Raw genomic sequence first — 24,010 nt, 5'->3', positions numbered from 1 at the left:
GACAGAAGCAAACCGCAGAGAGATAGGGGGCTGGATTCTCCAAAACCCTGAAGCCGAAATCGCAGCCGGCGCTGTGGCAGAGACTCCAGTTTGCCGCATGGAATCGGGACCGGCACCGGTACCCCGATTCTCTGGGGCCTGAAAAGCGATGTACTCGGAGAGTACGCCACGCCACACATTCCCTTACCTGACGCCATTGCTGGAGGCCCTCCATTCTCCACCCCCGACCGGCCGAAGTCCCGACGGCGTGGATCTAATATAGTCCTGCAGGTTGGGATACTAGCGTGGCGGCTACGGTCACAGTGCGCGGTCGCCCTGGTCGGGGGCGGGTCGAGCGGAGGACAGGGGGGTCTTATATGCGGCCAGGGAATTTTTGGGCGGGCTGTCTCCGTCGGGCGTGCGGCCGATTGGGGGGTCTATTTTTAGGGTTCTGCTCCGCGGTCTGAGTCCGCCATGGAGCACGGCGTGGCCACTGGAGGCCGCCGCCACTGCCTGTGAGAGGAGGTAGGCAGAACCACCTGTGTACAGCTTAAACTGGATGGAGCAGTGGTTGACCTGCATCACCACACGCTATTCGTCCGCAGAATCCACAGTGAGGATGGATTCAAGTTGTGATGAGTTGGATGTGGCATATTCACATTTGGTAATGATGCCCACACATCCAGGCATCCTTCTTCTGGATCCGTTGTGCTGCCAGAATCAGAATCCTGTAATCGTTGTTGCACACTCTGAACGTGCTGTCATCAGAATTGGGAGCGCTGGCCCCTGATTGGTGGTGCTGACCTGCACAAGGCTGCATAGTGTCCAGGCCTCCCGCAGTTTAAACATCGCCTGCCTCTTGCAGGGCAGAGTTTCTTTAAGTGGGCGTTGCCGCAGTTCGAGCACGTCATGACGTCGGCGTCCTGACGCTCCGCGCGTCGTTGCACATGCGCAGTGCGGGTGTCGGCCGCTTCGTTATCCCGTTCGCATCGCGCATGCGCGGGGCCCTGGTAAAAGCGCGCAAAATGGCTGCTTTCATCAATGCTGAGGCGCTGCATCCGGGGGATGACCTGCACACTCTCTGCCTCGTGGGAGGCAAGTTTCTCATTTTCAGCCGATTGGTACTGGGCATAGCGATTTTCGGCGTGGTCATGCACTGTGCATGTTTCAATCACGACTGGCAGGGTCATATGCTTGATTGTCAGTAGCTGCTCTCTCAGAGGATCAGAGTGAACTCCAAAAACAATTTGGTCTCTTATCATGGAGTCAGCAATATCACCAAAGTTGCAGGACAGTGCTAGCAGGCGGAAGTTAGTTAAGAAGGAGTTGAAAGATTCATCTTTACCTTGTAGATGCTGTTTGAATATGGAGCGCTCGAAGATTTCATTGGTGTCCACTTCACAGTGACTGTCAAACTTGTCCAGGATGGTCTGAAACTTTGTCTTGTCCTGGCCTTCGGTGAAGTGAAAAGAGTTGAAGAGATTGATGGCTTGATCCCCCCCCCCCCAGTTGAGAGGAGAAGCGCGATCTTCCTTGCATCAGGCGGACCCACGAGGTCTGAAGCCCCGATGTACAGCAGAAACTTCTGCTTGAATATCCACCAGTTGGCACTGAGATTGCCGGAGGTCCTGAGCTGGTGAGGAGCCTGAATCTTCTCCATGGTGCCGGGTACATTCGCTGGTTGTCACGGAATGGACTGAGGTAATGTAGCGCACAAAGATTCCGTGAGACGAATAGAGTGAAGTCGATGAGGCTTTATTAAGCATGTCTGTTCCCCCGCAGCTCGATAGTAAACTGGCCTGCGGGGGAAGACTCCGGCTTCTTATACTCCGCCTTCAGGGCGGAGCTAGAGGTCAACGGCCAACCAGGACCCGGGATCTGTCAGCCAATGACATTAGGGCTTCCAGTCCCACATGACCCCCAATACATACTACCACATTCACCCCTTGTCAAAAATGAACCCGGCGAGGTGATGCTTCGTATGGTGGTAAGGGTCCTGGGAGGAAAAAAAAAACATTCACATGGCAATACAGTATTGTACAATTTTGTCCTGTTGCAACTATTTACAGAGGGTATAGGAAGAAAAGCAAAATGTTCTTGTGAAAAGTCCATATTTAGTTTTAGATCGACGCCACGAGTCGGTCGGGTGGTCTGGTCGTCCGTGTCGATCGCCTCGGCCCCGGTGGTGGTGGTGCTTGTACCGGTGTTGTCGCCTCCAGGAGCCTTACGGTTTCAGCTTGGGCTTTATTCTTTGTCGGTGCTGAGGGGAGGGGAACCGATCCTCCTGGGAAGGGGGCGGTCGCGGGGTGCGGCGGTGGCAGGAAGGGGCGGGGTTGGGTTGATGGTGTCGGGGGGGTGTGCGTGTTGCCGGCGGGCACCAGATCCCGCAGGGAGACCGTGTCCTGTCGGCCGTCGGGGTACTCCACGTAGGCGTACTGGGGGTTCGCGTGGAGGAGGTGAACCCTTTCGACCAACGGGTCCGCCTTATGTGCCCGCACATGCTTTCGGAGCAGGATGGGTCCTGGGGCCGCCAGCCAGGTCGGCAGCGACGTTCCAGAGGAGGACCTCCTAGGGAAAACAAGGAGACGCTCATGAGGCGTTTGATTAGTGCTCGTACATAATAACGACCGGATGGAGTGGAGAGCGTCCGGGAGGACCTCCTGCCACCGTGAAACTGGGAGGTCCCTGGGCCGTAGGGCCAGTAGGACGGCCTTCCAGACCGTGCCGTTCTCCCTCTCTACTTGCCCGTTCCCCCGGGGGTTGTAGCTGGTCGTCCTGCTTGAGGCTATGCCCTTGCTGAGCAGGAACTGGCGCAGCTCGTCACTCATGAAAGAGGACCCCCTGTCACTGTGGACATATGCGGGGTAACCGAACAGTGTGAAGATGCTGTTCAGGGCTTTAATGACTGAGGCCGCGGTCATGTCAGAACAGGGAATGGCAAAAGGGAAGCGGGAGTATTCATCCACCACATTAAGAAAATATGCGTTGCGGTCGGTGGAGGGGAGAGGCCCTTTGAAATCGAGACTGAGGCGTTCAAAGGGGCGGGAAGCCCTAATCAGGTGCGCTCCATCCGGCCTGAAAAAATGCGGCTTGCATTCCGCGCAGATGTGGCAGTCCCTTGTGACTGTACGGACCTCCTCTAAAGAGTATGGGAGATTGCGGGACTTGATGAAGTGGTAAAACCGAGTGACCCCCGGGTGGCAGAGGTCCTCGTGGAGGGTTTGGAGGCGGTTAATTTGTGCGTTGGCACATGTGCCGCGGGATAGGGCATCGGACGGCTCGTTCAGCTTTCCGGGACGATACAAAATCTCATAGTTGAAGGTGGAGAGCTCAATCCTCCACCTTAAGATCTTGTCGTTTTTGATTTTGCCCCGCTGTGCATTATCGAACATGAAGGCTACCGAGCGTTGGTCAGTGAGGAGAGTGAATCTCCTGCCGGCCAGGTAATGCCTCCAATGTCGCACAGCTTCCACTATGGCTTGGGCTTCCTTTTCTACTGAAGAGTGGCGGATTTCTGAGGCGTGGAGGGTCCGGGAGAAAAAGGCCACGGGTCTGCCCGCTTGGTTAAGGGTGGCCGCTAGAGCTACGTCGGAGTCGTCGCTCTCGACCTGGAAGGGGAGGGACTCGTCGATGGCGCGCATCGTGGCCTTTGCGATATCCGCTTTGATGCGGCTGAAGGCCTGGCAAGCCTCTGTCGACAGAGGGAAGGTCGTGGTCTGTATTAGGGGGTGGGCCTTGTCTGCGTACTGGGGGACCCACTGGGCGTAGTATGAAAAGAACCCCAGGCAGCGTTTCAGGGCTTTTGGGCAGTGCGGGAGGGGAAATTCCATGAGTGCGCGCATACGTTCGGGGTCGGGGCCTATTATCCCATTGCGCACTACGTAGCCCAGAATGGCTAGCCGATCGGTGCTAAAAACGCACTTGTCCTCGTTGTACGTGAGGTTCAAGGCTTTGGCGGTCTGGAGGAATTTTTGGAGGTTGGCGTCGTGGTCCTGCTGATCGTGGCCGCAGATGGTTACATTGTCGAGATACGGGAACGTGGCCCGCAACCCATGTTGATCAACCATTCGGTCCATCTCCCGTTGGAAGACCGAGACCCCGTTTGTGACGCCAAAAGGGACCCGTAGGAAATGGTATAATCGCCCATCTGCCTCGAAGGCTGTGTACTTGCGGTCACTTGGGCGGATGGGGAGCTGATGGTAGGCGGACTTGAGGTCCACGGTGGAGAAGACTTTATATTGGGCAATCCGGTTGACCATGTCGGATATGCGGGGGAGAGGGTACGCGTCTAGTTGTGTGTACCTGTTGATGGTCTGGCTATAGTCAATGACCATCCTTTGTTTCTCCCCTGTCTTCACTACTACCACCTGCACTCTCCAGGGACTATTGCTGGCCTGGATTATGCCCTCCTTTAGTAGCCGCTGGACTTCGGACCGAATGAAGGTCCGGTCCTGGGCGCTGTACCGTCTGCTCCTAGTGGCGACGGGTTTGCAATCCGGGGTGAGGTTCGCAAACAAGGACGGGGGTTGCACCTTGAGGGTTGCGAGGCCGCAGATAGTGAGTGGGGGTATTGGGCCGCCGAATTTGAACGTAAGGCTCTGTAGATTGCATTGGAAATCTAATCCCAGCAAGGTGGGGGCACAGAGTTGGGGAAGGACGTTTAGTTTGTAGTTTTTGAACTCCCTCCCCTGCACCGTTAGGGTAACTATGCAGAATCCCTGGATCTGTACGGAGTGGGATCCTGCAGCTAGGGAAATCTTTTGTGCGCTGGGATAGGTGGTCAAGGAACAGCGTCTTACCGTGTCGGGGTGGATAAAGCTCTCCGTGCTCCCGGAGTCGACTAGGCATGGCGTCTCGTGGTTGTTTATTAGCACCGTTGTCGTCGTCGTCTGGAGTGTCCGGGGCCGAGCTTGATCGAGCGTAATTGAAGCGAGACGTGGTTGTAGTAGTGGAGTGGGGTCCGTTGTTGCCGTCCAAGATGGCGTCGGGGATGGACAAAATGGCCGCCCCCATACATCGCACATGGCTGGGGGGTCACAAGGTGGCGGCGGGGGTGGACAAAATAGCCGCCCCCACGCGTCGTACAGGTCTGGAGCGGTCCAAGATGGCGGCGCCCCTCCTCCCCTCGTGGTGGCCGGGACCCAAAATGGCGGCGTCTGTGGGTCGCACATGGTGCGCTGGGGGGGCTGGGGAGCGCTAGGACCGCGAGCGCTAGGACCGCGAGCGCTAGGACCGCGCGGAGCTCCCTCACCGGGGACAGCGGTGGTCGGGGCCCAAGTAGGTGGCGCCGGCGGGTCAGGCGTGGGGCGCGGGGTGGAGGTTAGGGGGGGCGTTAGGGACGCGCAAAACTCCCTCCTCTCCGTGGAGAGTGTTGGCCGGGACCCAAACGGTAGCGCCGGCGGCGGGTCATACATGGGCTGCGGGGAGGGGGGTTGGGGAGCGTAAGCGGCGTGCAGTGCTCCCTGTTCTCCCGGGACCGCGGTGGTCGGGACCCAGAGCGGCTGCGCCTGCGGGTCGTACATGGCATGCTGGGGGGGTTGGGGCGCGTAAACGGCTTGCAGGGCTCCCTGTTCTCCCGGGACAGCGGCGACCTCGCGGGACTGGCACACAACCGCATAATGGCCCTTTTTCCCGCAGCTTTTGCAGATAGCTGCGCGGGCCGGGCAGCGCTGTTGGGGGTGTTTCGCCTGGCCGCAGAAATAACAGCGGGCGCCCCCGATGTGACTCGGCGTTTGGACCGCGCAAGCCTGTGGGGTGTCCGGGGGGGGGGGTGGGTTTGTCGCGACGGGTACGTACGGTGCCCAATGGGCTGCCGCACGGTCGGGGCTGTAGGCGCGGGTATTACGCGCGGCCACGTCTAGGGAGGCTGCTAGAGCCCGGGCCTCTGAGAGTCCTAGCGACTCTCTTTCTAGAAGTCTTTGGCGGATTTGGGAGGATTGCATACCTGCCACAAAAGCATCGCGCATTAACATGTCCGTGTGTTCGTTTGCGTTCACTGACGGGCAGCTGCAGGCTCGTCCCAAAATCAGCAGCGCGGCGTAGAATTCGTCCATCGATTCTCCGGGAGCTTGCCGTCTCGTCGCGAGCTGGTAGCGAGCGTAGATTTGGTTAACTGGGCGGACATAGAGACTTTTCAGTGCTGCGAACGCCGTCTGGAAATCCTCCGCGTCTTTGATGAGGGAGAAAATCTCCGTGCTCACCCTCGAGTGCAGGACCTGCAGTTTCTGGTCTTCACTGACCCGGCCGGTGGTCGTTCTGAGGTGGGCCTCAAAGCAAGTCTGCCAGTGCTTGAAGGCTGCTGCCGCGTTCACTGCGTGGGGGCTGATCCTCAGGCATTCCGGAATGATCCTGAGCTCCATAGTCCTTTTTAGGCACGCTTAATAAATTGTAGTGCACAAAGACTCCGTGCGACGAATAGAGTGAAGTCGATGAGGCTTTATTAAGCGTGTCTGTTCCCCCGCAGCTCGATAGTAAACTGGCCTGCGGGGGAAGACTCCGGCTTCTTATACTCCGCCTTCAGGGCGGAGCTAGAGGTCAACGGCCAACCAGGACCCGGGATCTGTCAGCCAATGACATTAGGGCTTCCAGTCCCACATGACCCCCAATACATACTACCACAGGTAAACACCTAGATTAAGCAGTCTCCTGGTAGCATGCCGTGTTATGTACCCGGGATAACACAGGCTGCAACTGGATGAGCTTTGACCAAAAGATACTTGCGTCATACTTGATGTTAGTTCAATCTGATTTATTGAACCAGGAGCACAGTTCGCACAGTTCTCTATGAGTTCGACTCTCTGCTAACCTAAATGTGGTTACTCTGTCTGACTGAACCAGACTAGCTCTTAGCCACATGCTGGAGATGTGATACTGTACATACACCCTGACTCACTCTGTAGATGTTCATCAGTGGAAAGAGATGGAGTGTGAGTGCCTCGTGTCTTTTATAGTGAGATACCACCCCTGAGTGTCCTGCCTGCTCATTGGTCATGTCCTGTTCTCTGTGTTCATTAGCTGCCTGTCTGTATATCATTATCTGCATGTTTGCATATCATGACAGGTAATAAAGTAATGGTGATTGGGGGTGCGGGGGGTGGGGGGGGGGTGCAAGCACCAGGACTGGGAGAGTGAAGGCTCCAATATGACGGATCTGACACCGGTGGCTCTGGTGGGGGAACGTGGGCAGGAGGAGTGACACTCAGGTTCTCCAAGGGGCTAAGAGGCCCTGAAGGTACCCCCTTAGAAGGGTGTGGGAGCAGGTGGCCGGGGATGTCAACTCCCAGAGTCAGAACTTAGACTTGGCAGCATGCACTTCCCAATGCTCACACCCACCTCTCGCTGCTGTCATGAACCTCCAGCTATTCAGCTGTGGCAGGCAGATTACTCAAAGACAGTGCAACCCAATCACTGATATTTGTCCACTGTCTAGCAGGATAGGGAGGCATGCAGGAGAAGTGAGGAGAGCAGAACTGCAAGGGAACTAGTCCCTTTCATATCCTAAGTCCTGCAAAGGAGATAGTTGTTAGAATCATAAGGTTGGTTACGGTTACGTATATTTAATCTAAATGGTGGGGGGGGGGGGGGGGGGTCAGTTGGAGGGGAAAATCCAATTTAAAGGAGGAGGTAAGAGTGCAGATTAGCAACGTGGTGGATGGTTACCAGAAAATAAAAGTGATGGGCAGAACAGGCAAACGTCTTTATGCACCAAGCAATTATAGAAGAGTGTGAAAATCTAACATTAAAACAAATTTAAAAGCTTTGTATCTAAATGAAAGGATCATTCGTAACAAACTTAATGAGCTAACGGTGCAAATAGAAACAAAAGGTTATGACTTGGTGGGGATTACTAAAACATGGTTACAGGGAGACCGGGGTGGGATTCATCAGTATGGTGGCGAAGTATTGACGCCGGCAGAACGTTTTACACCGGCGTCAAAGGGCCCCATCGCGCACCGATTCTTTTTTAAAAACGTTTTTTCCAATTAAGGGGCAATTTAACGTGACCAATCCACCGACCCTGCACATCTTTGGGTTGTGGGGGTGAAACCCACACAGACACGGGGAGAATGTGCAAACTCCACAAGGACAGTGACCCAGAGCCGGATTGAACCTGGGACCTCGGCGCCGTGAGACAGCAGTGCTGCCCACTGAGCCGATTCTGCGGCGCACAAGGGGCCAGCACGGGTGCCATGAGAAGCGCAGGGGCGTGGCCCCAGACCTGTGACCGATACGCGTGCCGCCTCATTGACATGGCGCCACGGCGCACTGAAATAACGCGACCCCCCACACACAGCTGACACTGGGAAGATGGCTGCCCTCCGCACAGCGCCAAGGTCCGGGATTGCGACCTCGACACGCTCCTGGACACCGTGGACCGGCCGCAGGACCCCACGCAACACCGTCCTGCATATGTGGAGGGCGGTGGGCGATGCCGTCAGCGCGTCGGGACGACACCTAGCACAGGCGACCAGTGCGCAAGAAGCTGCACGACCAACATAGGGCAGCCAGGGTGAGTACCCAGCACTGTGCCCCTGGCACCAACCCCCTACTCACCACACGTGACACCGCCCCGCCCCCCACCCCTTCAGGAGGACGGTACAACCCCACCCTGACCCACATGGCCACACCCACCCATGCCAGCCGCATTGGCCGGGTGCTGTGTGCACCTATGCCATCATAGACACAACCCCTGGGCTGCATGCGTCGGACTGCCTAACACTGCTGATGATTGTGTGCCCCCCCTCAGGATAAGAACGTCCATAACCGCAGGGAGTGGGAGAAAGCCGGAGGGGGTGCATCTGTATTGCATCCCCTCACCGTGCACATGCAGTGGGCACTGGACCTCGCTGGCGGACCTGAGGACCGGGAGGTTGCCGATACCGAGATCGAGGGCGAGCCACCAAGTGAGACCCTCCTACCTGGCCCAGCCCCGCACCCCAGCCCCTCACGCCACCCTACACCCCAGCCCCCCACCCCAGCCCCTCACCCCAGCCCCCCACACCAGCGCCCCACCCCAGCCCCTCATCTCACCCCTTCACCCCACCCCTTCACCCCACCCCTCAATCCACCCCCTCACCCCTGTCCACCTGTCCAACCATACATGCTGTCTTGCATCTTACAGGACCAGTCTGTGGTGGTGCCAGCCCATCTGGCACACCCCACCCACAGTCAGTGCCAGGGCCGGCGGCCCTCAGGGACCCAAGCAACGATGGGGAGGGCAACCATCACAGCAGGCCTGCGCCCAACACGGAGTCCCAGGACACAGGAACGCAGTTGACCGACACCCAGGACACGGAGACACACAGAGGACGGACACGGACACACAGGACACAGAAACGCAGAGGATGGACACACAGGGGACGGACACACAGAGGACTGTAACAGAGGGACCATCGCACCGCGGACCGTCACAAGAGATCCCGGACTTTTCCTCTGACGAGGACATACTAGACTGTGCGTCACATCTGTCTCCTACACCCTCTACCATTGCAGAGACTATCATCTCGGTTGGTCTCTTTAGTGATGAGGCTTCTGGGACACTAACTGGTGCGCACCACACATCGTTCTGGTACAGCAGGCGGAGGTCGGAGCAGCCGAGGGGCGGGATGGTCGGAGGGCAGACCGGCCCCAGCAATCAGCTGGCACCCAGACGGGTCCTGGGTTCCTGGAATTCCCACACCAACCCAGTGACCCGATGCAGTCAGAGACCCAGGGACAAGAGAAGGGGATGGTGCCGGTCTTGCTTGCCACCCAGGCGGAAACCGCACGGGTGGCGTCCGCGGTGGAAGCAATGGGGCTACGGTGTCAGACATGGGTCGGAGTACGCAAAGCCTGGGGCTTTCTGTGCAACGGGCACCCCGAGGGAGGAGGAGGAGCTGCAGCCCATTCTGGGTCTCCCTGCAGGGGAGGTCCCAGTACACCGTGGCACCTTGGACTCCCCCCCTCCCTCCTACCGTCCCTGGTGCATCTGGTAGGCAGCAGGCAGAACAGGGTGGCAGAACACCATCCCGGTCGCCCAAGGGGCGGCCTGGAATCCAGACCAGGCCGCCCCAGAAAAAGACCGCCAACGGGGACCCTAGTCGCAGGGTACGGATCACTGCATTTCGCCTCCACTTCTGCTGTATCTTCTGGGGAAGCACCGAGAAGTAGTCATAAGGCCCATAAGGCCAGTAAGATAGTCATTTAGTAAGTTGGCATGGGTGCACGGCACAGCTTAGTAATAGTGGCTAGGGCACATGTAAAGAACTTGTGTAACTAAACACTGTAACACCTATGAAAGCTGCCTCTGTGCACTGTACGATGCGTGCTGGGGTGGGGCGGGAACTGAGTGCCACTGTGGGTGAGGGGCGATGGGACTTCGAGTCCCAGTGCGCGTGACGTGCACTCCCCCCCCCTCCCCCTGGGTCGCCCATGCTACCCCGCCCCCAGCGAAATGACAGGGCCATTCAATGCAGTGTTCAGCCCACATACAGGGACCACCCAGGCTGAGGGTGATAGTGTGGCCATTATTCAGACATTGCCTAATGATGTGGAGCTCAGACCTCATCGCAGAGCGGGTTGGTACGTGGTGGTGCTTTATTGTGGTGTCCGTGACTACAGCCAGCACCACCCCCATTCCCGCCCCTCCCCATTCCCCCCGCCCCCCGCGCCCCCCTAGTTGGTGAAACGTGTGGCTATCAACTCGTCCTGTGCTCGCTGGCCCAACCGGTGGTGTTGTGCAGCCTCCCGTCCATGTACAGCCCCCATGTCCTGTACATTGCCCCCCCTCCCCATCCTCCCATCTGGAGAGGCGTGTCCTTTGTGGTGATGCTCCCCCACCCCCTCCTCCTCCACCCCCTCCTCATCCGCCAGCACATCGCCCCTCTGCTGGGCTATGGTGTGCAGGACGCAGCAGACCACAATGATGCGGCCGACCCTTTCTGACTGGTACTGGAGGGCCCTTCCAGAGTGGTCAAGGTGCCTGAAGCGCATCTTCAGCAGCCCAAAGCACCTCTCCACCACACTCCTGGTCGCGCAATGGGCATCATTGTAGCGGTGCTCCACGTCGGTCTGTGGCCTCCATACAGACGTTGTCAGCCACGACTGCAACGGGTAACCCCTGTCGCCCAGCAACCAGCCCCGCAGTCCGGGGGTCGGGGGGGGGGGGGGGGGGGGGGGGGGGCGGGGGTGGCAGGGTGTTCCTCGAACAAGCCGGGAATGAATGATTGCACCAGGGTAAGCGAGTCATGCACACTGCCCGGGTACCGGGCACAGATGTGCAGTATCTTTATCTGTTGGTCAAAGACCACCACCTGCATGTTCATGGAGTAGGACCCCTTCCTGTTCATGAACACGGCCTGTCATGTGATGGTGGGTGCATGGTGACGTTCACCCCATCGATTACCCCCTGGACCATGGGTATCCTGGCGACTGCAGAGAAAGCCGCTGCCCGGGCATCCTGGTGGGCACGGTCCACAAGGAACTAAATGTACCGGTCCACAAGGTCATACAGGGCATCAGTCATTGCTCGGATGCACCTGTGCACCAATGCCTGCGAGATGCCGGACAGGCCTCCACTCAGCGACTGGAACGACCCCGTCACGTAGAAGTTAAGCGCGACCGTCACCTTGACAGTCACAGGGAGAGGGTGTCCATTCCCTGACCCACACGGTACCAGACGTATGCCACCAATCGCCTCCATGCTTAGAAGCTTGTTTCTGCACCATGTGGACCGGTCTGGAAGGCACTTCCTCACGATCTTTTATAATTTACCACGAGGAGACTCATGAGAATGTTTGAAGCTAGCTAGTGCTCTGCCTTTCCCTTTCAGCTTCTGAAGAAGGTGTCTTGTTACCTTACAGCTGAGTATACTGAAACCTCTTGGGCGATCCTTGTTCCTTCCATTCAGTGGCACAGCATGTCAGAGAATCCCTGCACTATTCATTTGAAAGTCAATTTAGATAAATCACACTACTGTGTAAATATAGATGAAAATCAATACTCCATTATCTCTATGCTTGATTTCTTGAAATCATTCTAATTACCAAAAATGTCAGCGATTTATGGAATATTGCTGAAAAGATAGACGTGCTGTTATTGGGACTGTCATGGGAATGCCAAATTTCAAAGGGAGCAGCAACAATTTATATTGCCTGAAACAAAAGTGCTGATTGGTTGGCAAGCTGACTCTGATTTGTAAAGCCATTGTCATGTCTCTTCCGTCATAAGATCAGAAGTGGGGATGCTTGCGGATGACTGCACAATGTTCAGCACCATTCGCGACTCCTCAGATAATGAAGCAGTCCATATCCAAATGCAGCAAGGTCTGGACAATATCTAGGCTTGGGCTGACAAGCGGCAAGTTACATTTGCGCCACACAAGTGCCAGGCAAAGATCATCTCCTTCAAGAGAGGATCTAACCATTGCCCCTTCACATTCAATGGCATTACCATCGCTGAATCTCTCACAATCAATATCCTGGGGTTACCATTGATCAGAAACTGAACTGAACCAGCCACGTTAATACTTTGGCTACCAGGGCAGGTCAAAGGCGAGGAATCGTAGGGCGAGTAACTCAACTCCTGACCCCCAAAAGCCTGTCCACCATCTACAAGGCACATGTCAGGAGTGTAATGGAATACTCTCCACTTGCCTGGATGAGTGCAGCTCCAACAACACTCAATAAGCTCGATACCATCTAGGACAAAGCAGTCCGCTTGATTGCTTCCCCTTCCACAAACATTCAAACCCTCCACCACCGAAGAACAGTGGTAGCCATGTGTACCATCTACAAGATGCACTGCAGTAACTCACCAAGGTTCCTTTGATCCTTAGACAGCACCTTCCAAACCCACAACCACTCGATTTCAGCGGGAGCGGTGCGCAAGTGATTTCTGGGAGGTAAGTTTATCCTTTAAAAACACTTACCTTCACAGGAACAGGCCAGTTGATTTCAGCGGGAGCGGTGCGCAAGTGATTTCTGGGAGGTAAGTTTATCCTTTAAAAACTCTTACCTTCACAGGAACAGGCCAGTCGATTTCAGCGGGAGCGGTGTGCAAGTGATTTCTGGGAGGTAAGTTTATCCTTTAAAAACACTTACCTTCATAGGAACAGGCCAGTCGATTTCAGCGGGAGCGGTGCGCAAGTGATTTCTGGGAGGTAAGTTTATCCTTTTAAAAAAACACTTCTTTTCTGTTTTATTTTTTTCGACCCGCGGACTTCTGGGAAGACCCCCCCTCCCACCCAACCAATAAATTCTGGTGGAGAGGAAACCCGAGACACTACACGTGTAGTGTCTCCCACCCGCCCTCCTCCTCTAACCTAATAATAAGACCCATTGGTGTGAGGTAAGTGCCATATTATATTATTGTTATATTATATTATTAGCATTGTGCAGGTCAAGGTTCGGAGAGAGGAGCAGTCTCTGTCAGGGAGAGAACCTGAGAACATCTAAGACACTCAGAAGGTAAGTAAGTGATTTTTACTCATTTTTACTTTTATACCTTTTTCAAATTGTGTGTGTCGGGGGGAAACTGAAGTGACATCACAGAAAAGCTGTGGCCTGAGTGGCTGGTTGGGAATCTACACTAAATTTTAAAAAATTAAGCATTCGTAACTAATTAAACATAATTACTTAATTATAATTTAGAGGGGTATCTAAGCCAGAGATCGGAGAGTACTATATTTAGCTTTCACATTTCTATTAGAAATCTAGTGCTAGGAAACAGATAGTTAACAGTAACTTTGAAATTTAAAAAAATATATATTAAAACATTTAAAAAAAATTTTTTTTTTTAAATTTTAATTAATTGACGCAATGTCAGTTAGAGGGGTGCAGTGCTCTGACTGTGAGATGTGGCAGGTCCGGGAGGCTTCCAGCGTCCCGGATGGCTTCATCTGCAGATGGTGCACCCAACTGGAGCTCCTCACAGACCGCATGGTTCGGTTGGAGCAGCAATTGGATGCACTTAGGAGCATGCAGGTGGCGGAAAGCGTCATAGATCGCAGTTATGTAAATGTGGTCACACCCAAGGTGCAGGCAGAGAAATGGGTGACCAACTGAAAGGGCAGGCAGTCAGTGCAGGAATCCCCTGTGGTTGTCCCCCTCTCGAACAGGTATACCCCTTTAGATACTGTCGGGGGGATAGCCTATCAGGGGAAAACAGCAGCAGCCAGAGCAGTGGCACCACGGCTGCCTCTGATGTTCAGAAGGGAGGGTCAAAGCACAGAAGAGAGCAAAAGTAATAGGGGACTCTATAATCAGGGGCACAGATAGGCGCTTCTGTGGATGTGAAAGAGTCTCCAGGATGGTATGTTGCCTCCCTGGTGCCAGGGTCCAGGATGTCTCCGAACGGGTAGAGGGCATCCTGAAGGGGGAGGGCAAACAGGCAAAGGTCGTTGTACATATTGGTACTAACGACATAGGCAGGAAGGGGCATGAGGTCCTGCAGCAGGAGTTCAGGGAGCTAGGCAGAAAGTTAAAAGACAGGACCTCTAGGGTTGTAATCTCGGGATTACTCCCTGTGCCACGTGCCAGTGAGGCTAGAAATAGGAAGATAGAGCAGCTAAACACGTGGCTAAACAGCTGGTGTAGGAGGGAGGGTTTCCGTTATCTGGATCACTGGGAGCTCTTCCGGGGCAGGTGTGACCTATATAAGAAGGACGGGTTGCATCTAAACCAGAGAGGCATAAATATCCTGGCCGCGAGGTTTGCTAATGTCACACGGGAGGGTTTAAACTAGAATGGCAGGGGGGTGGGCACGGGAGCAATAGGTCAGAAGGTGAGAGCATTGAGGGAGAACTAGTGAATAGGGACAGTGGGGCTCTGAGGCAGAGCAGACAGGGAGAAGTTGCTGAACACAGCGGGTCTGGTGGCCTGAAGTGCATATGTTTTAATGCAAGAAGTATTAGGGGTAAGGCAGATGAACTTAGAGCTTGGATTAGTACTTGAAACTATGATGTTGTTGCCATTACAGAGACCTGGTTGAGGGAAGGGCAGGATTGGCAGCTAAACGTTCCAGGATTTAGATGTTTCAGGCAGGATAGAGGGGGATGTAAAAGGGGAGGCGGAGTTGCGCTACTGGTTCGGGAATATATCACAGCTGTACTGCGGGAGGACACCTCAGAGGGCAGTGAGGCTATATGGGTAGAGATCAGGAATAAGAAGGGTGCAGTCACAATGTTGGGGGTTTACTACAGGCCTCCCAACAGCCAGCGGGAGATAGAGGAGCAGATAGGTAGACAGATTTTGGAAAAGAGTAAAAACAACAGGGTTGTGGTGATGGGAGACTTCAACTTCCCCAATATTGACTGGGACTCACTTAGTGCCAGGGGCTTAGACGGGGCGGAGTTTGTAAGGAGCATCCAGGAGGGCTTCTTAAAACAATATGTAGACAGTCCAACTAGGGAAGGGGCGGTAGTGGACCTGGTATTTGGGAATGAGCCCGGCCAGGTGGTAGATGTTTCAATAGGGGAGCATTTCGGTAACAGTGACCACAATTCAGTAAGTTTTAAAGTACTGGTGGACAAGGATAAGAGTGGTCCTAGGATGAACGTGCTAAATTGGGGGAAGGCTAATTATAACAATATTAGGCGGGAACTGAAGAACATAGATTGGGGGCGGATGTTTGAGGGCAAATCAACATCTGACATGTGGGAGGCTTTCAAGTGTCAGTTGAAAGGAATTCAGGACCGGCATGTTCCTGTGAGGAAGAAGGATAAATACGGCAATTTTCGGGAACCTTGGATAACGAGAGATGTTGTAGGCCTCGTCAAAAAGAAAAAGGAGGCATTTGTCAGGGCTAAAAGGCTGGGAACAGACGAAGCCTGCGTGGAATATAAGGAAAGTAGGAAGGAACTTAAGCAAGGAGTCAGGGGGGCTAGAAGGGGTCACGAAAAGTCATTGGCAAATAGGGTTAAGGAAAATCCCAAGGCTTTTTACACGTACATAAAAAGCAAGAGGGTAGCCAGGGAAAGGGTTGGCCCACTGAAGGATAGGCAAGGGAATCTATGTGTGGAGCCAGAGGAAATGGGCGAGGTACTAAATGAATACTTTGCATCAGTATTCACCAAAGAGAAGAAATTGGTAGATGTTAAGTCTGGAGAAGGGTGTGTAGATAGCCTGGGTCACATTGAGATCCAAAAAGACGAGGTGTTGGGTGTCTTAAAAAATATTAAGGTAGATAAGTCCCCAGGACCTGATGGGATCTACCCCAGAATACTGAAGGAGGCTGGAGAGGAAATTGCTGAGGCCTTGACAGAAATCTTTGGATCCTCACTGTCTTCAGGGGATGTCCCGGAGGACTGGAGAAGAGCCAATGTTGTTCCTCTGTTTAAGAAGGGTAGCAAGGATAATCCACAGAACTACAGGCCGGTGAGCCTTACTTCAGTGGTAGGGAAATTACTGGAGAGAATTCTTCGAGACAGAATCTACTCCCATTTGGAAGCAAATGGACGTATTAGTGAGAGGCAGCATGGTTTTGTGAAGGGGAGGTCGTGTCTCACTAACTTGATAGAGTTTTTCGAGGCGGTCACTAAGATGATTGATGCAGGTAGGGCAGTGGATGTTGTCTATATGGACTTCAGTAAGGCCTTTGACAAGGTCCCTCATGGTAGACTAGTACAAAAGGTGAAGTCAAACGGGATCAGGGGTGAGCTGGCAAGGTGGATACAGAACTGGCTAGGTCATAGAAGGCAGAGAGTAGCAATGGAAGGATGCTTTTCTAATTGGAGGGCTGTGACCAGTGGTGTTCCACAGGGATCAGTGCTGGGACCTTTGCTCTTTGTAGTATATATAAATGATTTGGAGGAAAATGTAACTGGTCTGATTAGTAAGTTTGCAGACGACACAAAGGTTGGTGGAATTGCGGATAGCGATGAGGACTGTCTGAGGATACAGCAGGATTTAGATTGTTTGGAGACTTGGGCGGAAAGATGGCAGATGGAGTTTAATCCGGACAAATGTGAGGTAATGCATTTTGGAAGGTCTAATGCAGGTAGGGAATATACAGTGAATGGTAGAACCCTCAAGAGTATTGAAAGTCAAAGAGATCTAGGAGTACAGGTCCACAGGTCATTGAAAGGGGCAACACAGGTGAAGAAGGTAGTCAAGAAGGCATACGGCATGCTTGCCTTCATTGGCCGGGGCATTGAGTATAAGAATTGGCAAGTCATGTTGCAGCTGTATAGAACCTTAGTTAGGCCACACTTGGAGTATAGTGTTCAATTCTGGTCGCCACACTACCAGAAGGATGTGGAGGCTTTAGAGAGGGTGCAGAAGAGATTTACCAGAATGTTGCCTGGTATGGAGGGCATTAGCTATGAGGAGCGGTTGAATAAACTCGGTTTGTTCTCACTGGAACGAAGGAGGTTGAGGGGAGACCTGATAGAGGTCTACAAAATTATGAGGGGCATAGACAGAGTGGATAGTCAGAGGCTTTTCCCCAGGGTAGAGGGGTCAATTACTAGGGGGCATAGGTTTAAGGTGAGAGGGGCAAGGTTTAGAGTAGATGTACGAGGCAAGTTTTTTACGCAGAGGGTAGTGGGTGCCTGGAACTCGCTACCGGAGGAGGTGGTGGAAGCAGGGACGATAGTGACACTTAAGGGGCATCTTGACAAATGCATGAATAGGATGGGAATAGAGGGATACGGACCCAGGAAGTGTAGAAGATTGTAGTTTAGTCGGGCAGCATGGTCGGCACGGGCTTGGAGGGCCGAAGGGCCTGTTCCTGTGCTGTACATTTCTTTGTTCTTTGTTCTTTGTTCACTGCCTTCTTGGGAAAGAGCAGCAGATACCTGGGAGTCCCACCACCAAGGTTCCCCTCCAAGTCACTCACTAACCTGACTTGGAAATAAATCACCGTTCCTTCACTGTCACTGTGGCAACATTCTGGAACTCCCTCCCTAACAGCACAGTAGGTATACCTACACCTCAAAGACTGCAGCGGTTCAAGAAGGCAACTCACCACCACCTTCTGACGGGCAATTAGGATGGGCAATAAATGCTGGCCTAGCCAGCGAAGCCCACATCCCTTAAATGAATTTAAAAAACATGGAAAATGCACTATGGAACTATTGTCACCCACACTTCTGTTTATTTTAAGAAAGGCCTTGATAGGTTCCTTTTTCCTTCAGAGGGCATGTCCCTGTGTATGACTAAATGTAACTTCTAGTAAACATAAGTGAGCCTTGTCGTGTTGGGTGTTCTGATGCACAAATGATCCAACACGGCTGTAGATGGTACAGCTCTGTTTTATTGTCTAATCAACAGTAACAACTAACTACTGGCTTCGGTACGTGCTTCAGCAGCTAACCTGTGGACCCAACCCTATCACTATCTTAGTGAGGCACTCAGCACAGGGTGTATGTCTGAGTGGCGCGCTGTGAGCCCTGTGCTCTGAGCTATCTCCTGGTAGAATGAGCGGGAACTGTGGTGTTCCCTGTTTTATAGTGCGTGTGCTCTCACTGGTGATTGGCTGCGAGGTTACGTGTGTGCTTGTTGGTCCAACTGCCTGTCCATCAGTGTGTGTGTGATTGCACCATGATATGCTGATCTGGATATCATGACAAGCCTTTTTTACGACGCCGACTTATAATCTTAAATTGATCGTGTGTGAATTCTTAATACACTCAGGATTTTTCAGCAACCGTTGTCCAATTATGGAATTACATTTAACGACAGGCAAGCTGATCTGGATTTTGCTGGTTTAGCACAATCAGTGCTCTGCCTATGCGAACAGCCAAAGGGACGTGCTATTTGAATCGCCTCGTCAGTCTTTGGGATATACAGCCTGTATACCTGGCAACACGGTGGCACTAAAATTCATATACCACATTTCCCATTAGCGCATTTTCTTTTGGTCTGATGGCAGTATCCTGCTGGTGAAAAATACCAATTAAAATGTCCTTACACTTACTGAACACTTAAGTTCTGTATTACTAAGTGATCTTTTCAATGTCACTGTTGAGTATTTAGTGTGACCCATTTGATCTCCTTTTACAGAAATCATAGAATCATAGAATTTACAGTGCAGAAGGAAGCCATTCGGCCCATCGAGTGTTGGACAGTGTGTTGAACAGTGGAGCCTTAGAGAAGGCAAAAAATTTGGTACATTTCATAAGAAGAATCAACACTTTTAACATTCTAAATGTTCTGCTAAGATGAAAATATTTACAGTTCGTGAAAGTTATCTTTATTTCTAAAATTACTTTAATTAATCACTTCTGTGAGATGAAAAAACTGATGGGTTTTACCTGATGACAAAATTAAAGTACTTTAAAATGAAATTGTTGCCACAGCTTTTACACTCAGAGTTTAGTAAATTAATCTATGCTTTAGGCACATCTCAGACTACTCTTATCATCTCAGAAATCCGATAGTTTCAAGCTTCTGTGGAACAGCTAGAATGGTTTACGGTGTTGTGTTACGTCCCCACTTTCATCCCAGAACAATGGAGACGTGAAAAACAGCTGAATAGATTTAGCATTTAGTAACCCAAAAATTAAACTGTATTCCTCAAGCAAAATACTGTGGGCACTGGAAATCTGAAGGAGAAACAGAAAACGCTGGAAATACTCAACAGGCCACACAGCACCTGCGGTGAGTACAACAGAGACTGGATTTCCAATCCGGAGTCAGGAACCCAAATCCCAGACATTTCCAGGTCCCAACCCAATGCCGCGTCTGCGTCGCTAGTGACGCTTTTTGTATATGCAATGCACCTAATTGGGCCATAAGCGAATTGAGCACTGGCTGGGGGCAGGAATTGGCTATGCAGTGCAATACTCGGAGCCAGGTGGCAGGCATGCATGGGCTTGCTGTTACCTTGTAGATTGGGACAAACAGGAAAGCAGATCGTCAGCAGCCTCACAGTGCATACAATCGGCCAAACAGTTACTTACAAGGCACCTGACCTGCTCTGCTCAAATGATGGCAACAAATGAAGCCCGTCCCTGCCCGAAATACGGCGCCGGAGAATATGTCAGTTGGCGTCGGGGCGGTATTCGCAGAGCGGAGAATCGGGGCCATTAGGGCCGGCGCGGTCGGCGCGGCGCCGGTAGGGGGCCGCTCTACCTGCACACCCCCCACGATTCTCCAGCCCACATGAGCCGAGCGGCTGTAAAAAAAATCAAAACAAGTCCTGCTGGCGCCATTTTAACAAGCTCTGAGCCGGCGGGACCTCGGCGTTGAAGGGTCCGGGGGCGGCCTGTGGGGGGCGAGGGGAGTCTGACCCCCCGGGGGGGGGAGGGGGGGGCTCCGATGTGGCCTGGCCCACGATCGGGACCCACTGATCGGCGGGACGGACTCTGTCTCCCGGCTTCCTTTCTTCCGCGCCGGAGTCTGTACTCCTGCGCCATGTTGGGCCGGGGCCGGCATGGACAAGGGAGACACCGCGTTTGCGCAGAAATCGCGCCAGTGCGCGGGTTCGCGCCGGGTCTATTGCGCATGCGCGCATCCCCTGAACTGCTCCTGTGCCCTGCTGGCCGCCTGTAGGAGCCAGAATTTCTGTTCCTGGCGCCGTGTTGACGCCGTCGAGAAACGTGACGGTGTTTCCGATGGCGTAAACACTTAGCCTCAGGATCAAAGAATCCCGCCCAAAATATCTGAAAGGTCATAACAAACAGTTCAAAATGGCCATCACAGAGAGTGTAATAATATTTAAGTTGTCTACATAGATCCTGTTGCACTCTGCAGTGCATTAATACAATTGTGATAAATGTAATATTTACTGAATGTGTTCAATGTAAGCCATACAGCCCGAGATGGGTTCTATACAATTCCTCTCCCCTCAGTGCACCGTGGCTGAAAGATCTTGGACAGCGGCCTTTCCTCATTCTTCCTGTGCGATGGCTGCCCCAACCTTCAATGTATCCCCTCAGCACATAGTCCTGGACTTTGGAATGTGTCAGTCTGCAACACTCTATTGGAGACACCTCTTTGCGCTGGAGAACCAACAGGTTTTGGGCAGACCAAAGAGCGTCTTTCACCAAGTTAATGATCCTCCAGCAGCAAGTGATGTTTGTCTCGGTACGCGTCCGTGGGAACAGGACATAGAACACAGAGTCCTGCATCATGGAGCTGCTCGGGATCAACCTTGAAAAAAGACACCTCACCTCCCCCCAGACCTTCTTTGCAAAGGCACATTCCACAAGGAGGTGAACAACGGTTATTTCTCCACCACAGCCACGTCAAGGACAAAATATTAACAGTAACCAGCTGTAATTCTCTTGTCTTATAATAGAAATACCATTATAACTGAGGTACTTTATAATGCAGGTGATGCATTGCAAAACAGAATAGTGATATATTGTGGCAAAATAACAGCTCGAAACTGCTGCTTGGGCTCAGAATCTTATGCTATCTTTTGCTGTTGTTGTTGTTTTGGATAATCCTGGGTTGGGTGTCTGCCAGACATTTGGCTTTGGTTTCCCTGGGATTACTCACCTTCAATACTAGAAGCTTCGCTCAATCCGATACAAACAAACATCTGTACACTGGTAAGTGGCCTTTCAGCTTCTCTAGTTTGACAATGGAACTGTACTTGAGGAAGCAGAAAAACAATGGTTATGAGGTAACTACAGGATGTACAGCCAGATAGTTATAATAGCAGCTGTTTCAACTTGACCTCTCTATGTAAACGCATGAAAGACTTCCATTGTGAGGCCGGTCCTTCAAGGCAACTAAACTTTATCACGGATCTGATGTTGGCCTCGGAAGCATTAGTTTCAAACCGGATTACTATGAAATGGCAAACGCAACATGAGCAATCACTCTTCTGGCACTCTAAATTATGTAAAGATTATTCAGAATCAGGCCATGGACATTTAATGACTTTACAGATGAATATCTTAACTTAACATTATTTTTATAAATAGGTCTCAAATATGTGCACATTAATAAAGAACCAGTTAAGCGCAGGAGGGAGTTAAGTAAACTCCTTTATTTTCCATTTCTTTTGTTTACCCTCCTAGGCAAGTGGCCATGGTAATGCATGCAGATCAGCCGCGTTCACTTAAAATAGCTAATCAGAACACAGCATAGGTGTTTTCATTTGTAAACTGATTAGAATAGCCAATCAAAGCGCCATAAAACTTCTCTTGCAATAGTTCTCAGAAGAATAGCTGAACCATGGGCACTCAAGTGAACAAAAATTAAAAAGAAAAGAAGGTAAGCTGTGGGAATATATTTAACTCTGAAATATAATCAAGGGATATTTGATTGAGACACTCAGTCACAATGTTGGTGCAAGTTTGAGTTACTCAAGTATTGTTATCTGTGCTGTTGCTATTCGCTCATACAAAGAAAACATGTGATGCATCTTCAATTTTATTCTAATTTGAGTCACACAAGATAACATAAGAGCAATCAAAGAGTCAATATTGATGCGCCTATTTCAGTTGCCCAAAATATCCAAGTATAAGTGACGTTATTGCTGCATTTAAACTTTTTCAAAAAACAATCGGTATATGATTTTCGAAATGGAGTACAAAGGAAAGAGCTCCTCTGACTGCCTTATGTAGTAACATTGTGAATTGCTTCATCGAGATTTCTTGTTCAGTATTTTGAATGAAAACAGTCACAAATACCATACAGGGTCACTCTACTCATACTCATCAGAGGAATTCAGAATTACTGACTTATTGTGGTATAATGTGCTTTATTTGACCTGTGTCACTGAATTTTATGTTTATTCAGTTTTTGCTAATCATTTGCTTGGTAATTGCTTAACATGGGACTGCCATGCATACAGGGTTGTATCGCAATACTTTATGCTGTGTCATATTGAATTGTTTCATTTGTAATAAACCAAGAGAACAATATTTTTCTCAAGCTGCAATTTGCAGGTTACAGAATGTAAATCATCGGTCTTTCTCAAGCAGCCGGTTTAGGTGACATGCTTTTCATTACTATGAAGCACCACTAAAGCCATAGGGAACACTGTGGGGTCGGCCAGGCATTCTGATGTTAAAATGCTGGAAGTTCCTTCGCCACCAATTCAAGTGAGTTATGGTCTAAGACACTTAAAGCCTTGGCTGCATCATCAGTTGTTGGTTTTAACCCAGTTGGTTTTAACCCGGTACTTCTGCAAACTTCTCCTCAGATATTGATTCAGTCCTTGTCCATTCATCTTTTTCTCTTGTTTCTCACTGAAATGCAAGTTTTATCTTTTTCGTAAACATTGCGCGCGCAACTGTACCCTATCGAGGGTATTAACTTTCACTACTTGGCCCATAGCCTTATATGCCTTGGCATTGCAAGTGCACATCTAAATACTTCTTAAATGCTATGAGGGTCTCTGCCTCCATCTCCCTTTCAGGCAGAGAGTTCCAGACTTCTACCATCCTCCGGGTAAAATCGTTTTTTCTCACATCCTCTCTAAACTTCCTGCCCTTAAATCTATGCTCCCGGTCATTGATCTCTCCACCAAAGGGAAAGGTTTATGTCTACTCTATCTATGCCCAGCCATAATTTTATACATCTCACTCATGTCCCCAGTCAGTCTCCTTTGCTCCAAGGAAAACAACCCCTGTCTATCCAATCTCTCTTCACAGCTAAAACTCACCAGCCCAGGGAACACCCTGGTAAATCTCCTCTGCACCCTTTCCAGTGGTATCACATCCCTCCTATAATATGGACACCAGAACTGCACACAATACTCAAGCTGTGGACTAACCAACATTTTATACAGTTCAATCATCTTGATTTTGTTTTCTATCAGTGATCTATTGCAACGTACTGAACATACTGCAATGTAGCTCATTGAAAACAGAAGAAATGCACAACATGAAAGGGGACCATTCTGCCCCTTATCGCTTTATGGCCTATTGCCTAGAACAATTGAACACTAACCCAATGCTTCACTATCTGATTATGCCTTGTATCTCCCTTTACCTCAAATGTTTATCCAATTTTCTTTTAAAAGAGACACTAGCCTCTGTCTCAACCTGTGGCATGACCAATCCTCCTAATTTCTCCTCACTCTTACTGGCTAACTCTGCAACCAAAAGAGTGAACCTCTTTTTTAATTCACCCTCAACACCTCAAGACACAAT

At 51.4% G+C, this 24,010-nt stretch overlaps 1 protein-coding gene across 6 annotated transcripts in view; it reads left to right on the top strand.

Annotated features, from left to right (window-relative positions):
* Window positions 1-24,010, top strand: part of pkib (protein kinase (cAMP-dependent, catalytic) inhibitor beta) — a 127,777-nt gene that overhangs the window by 8,245 nt on the left and 95,522 nt on the right. For 2 of the 6 annotated variants that reach the window (XM_072499341.1, XM_072499344.1), the window contains exon 1: window positions 21,070-21,454. The exons of 2 other annotated variants lie outside the window; for them this stretch is intronic. The gene's annotated coding sequence lies outside the window, so the exon portion shown is untranslated. Of the gene's footprint in view, window positions 1-21,069; window positions 21,455-22,025; window positions 22,125-22,936; window positions 22,958-24,010 lie in introns of those variants that run through there. 2 more of the 6 variants (XM_072499339.1, XM_072499349.1) reach the window with 2 other exon arrangements.

This window comes from Scyliorhinus torazame, chromosome 4 (genome assembly GCF_047496885.1).
Source record: "Scyliorhinus torazame isolate Kashiwa2021f chromosome 4, sScyTor2.1, whole genome shotgun sequence".
In the NCBI taxonomy this organism is placed as follows: domain Eukaryota; kingdom Metazoa; phylum Chordata; class Chondrichthyes; order Carcharhiniformes; family Scyliorhinidae; genus Scyliorhinus; species Scyliorhinus torazame.
Note: the sequence above shows the minus strand (reverse complement) of the source record. Positions and strands in the feature narration are given on the sequence as shown.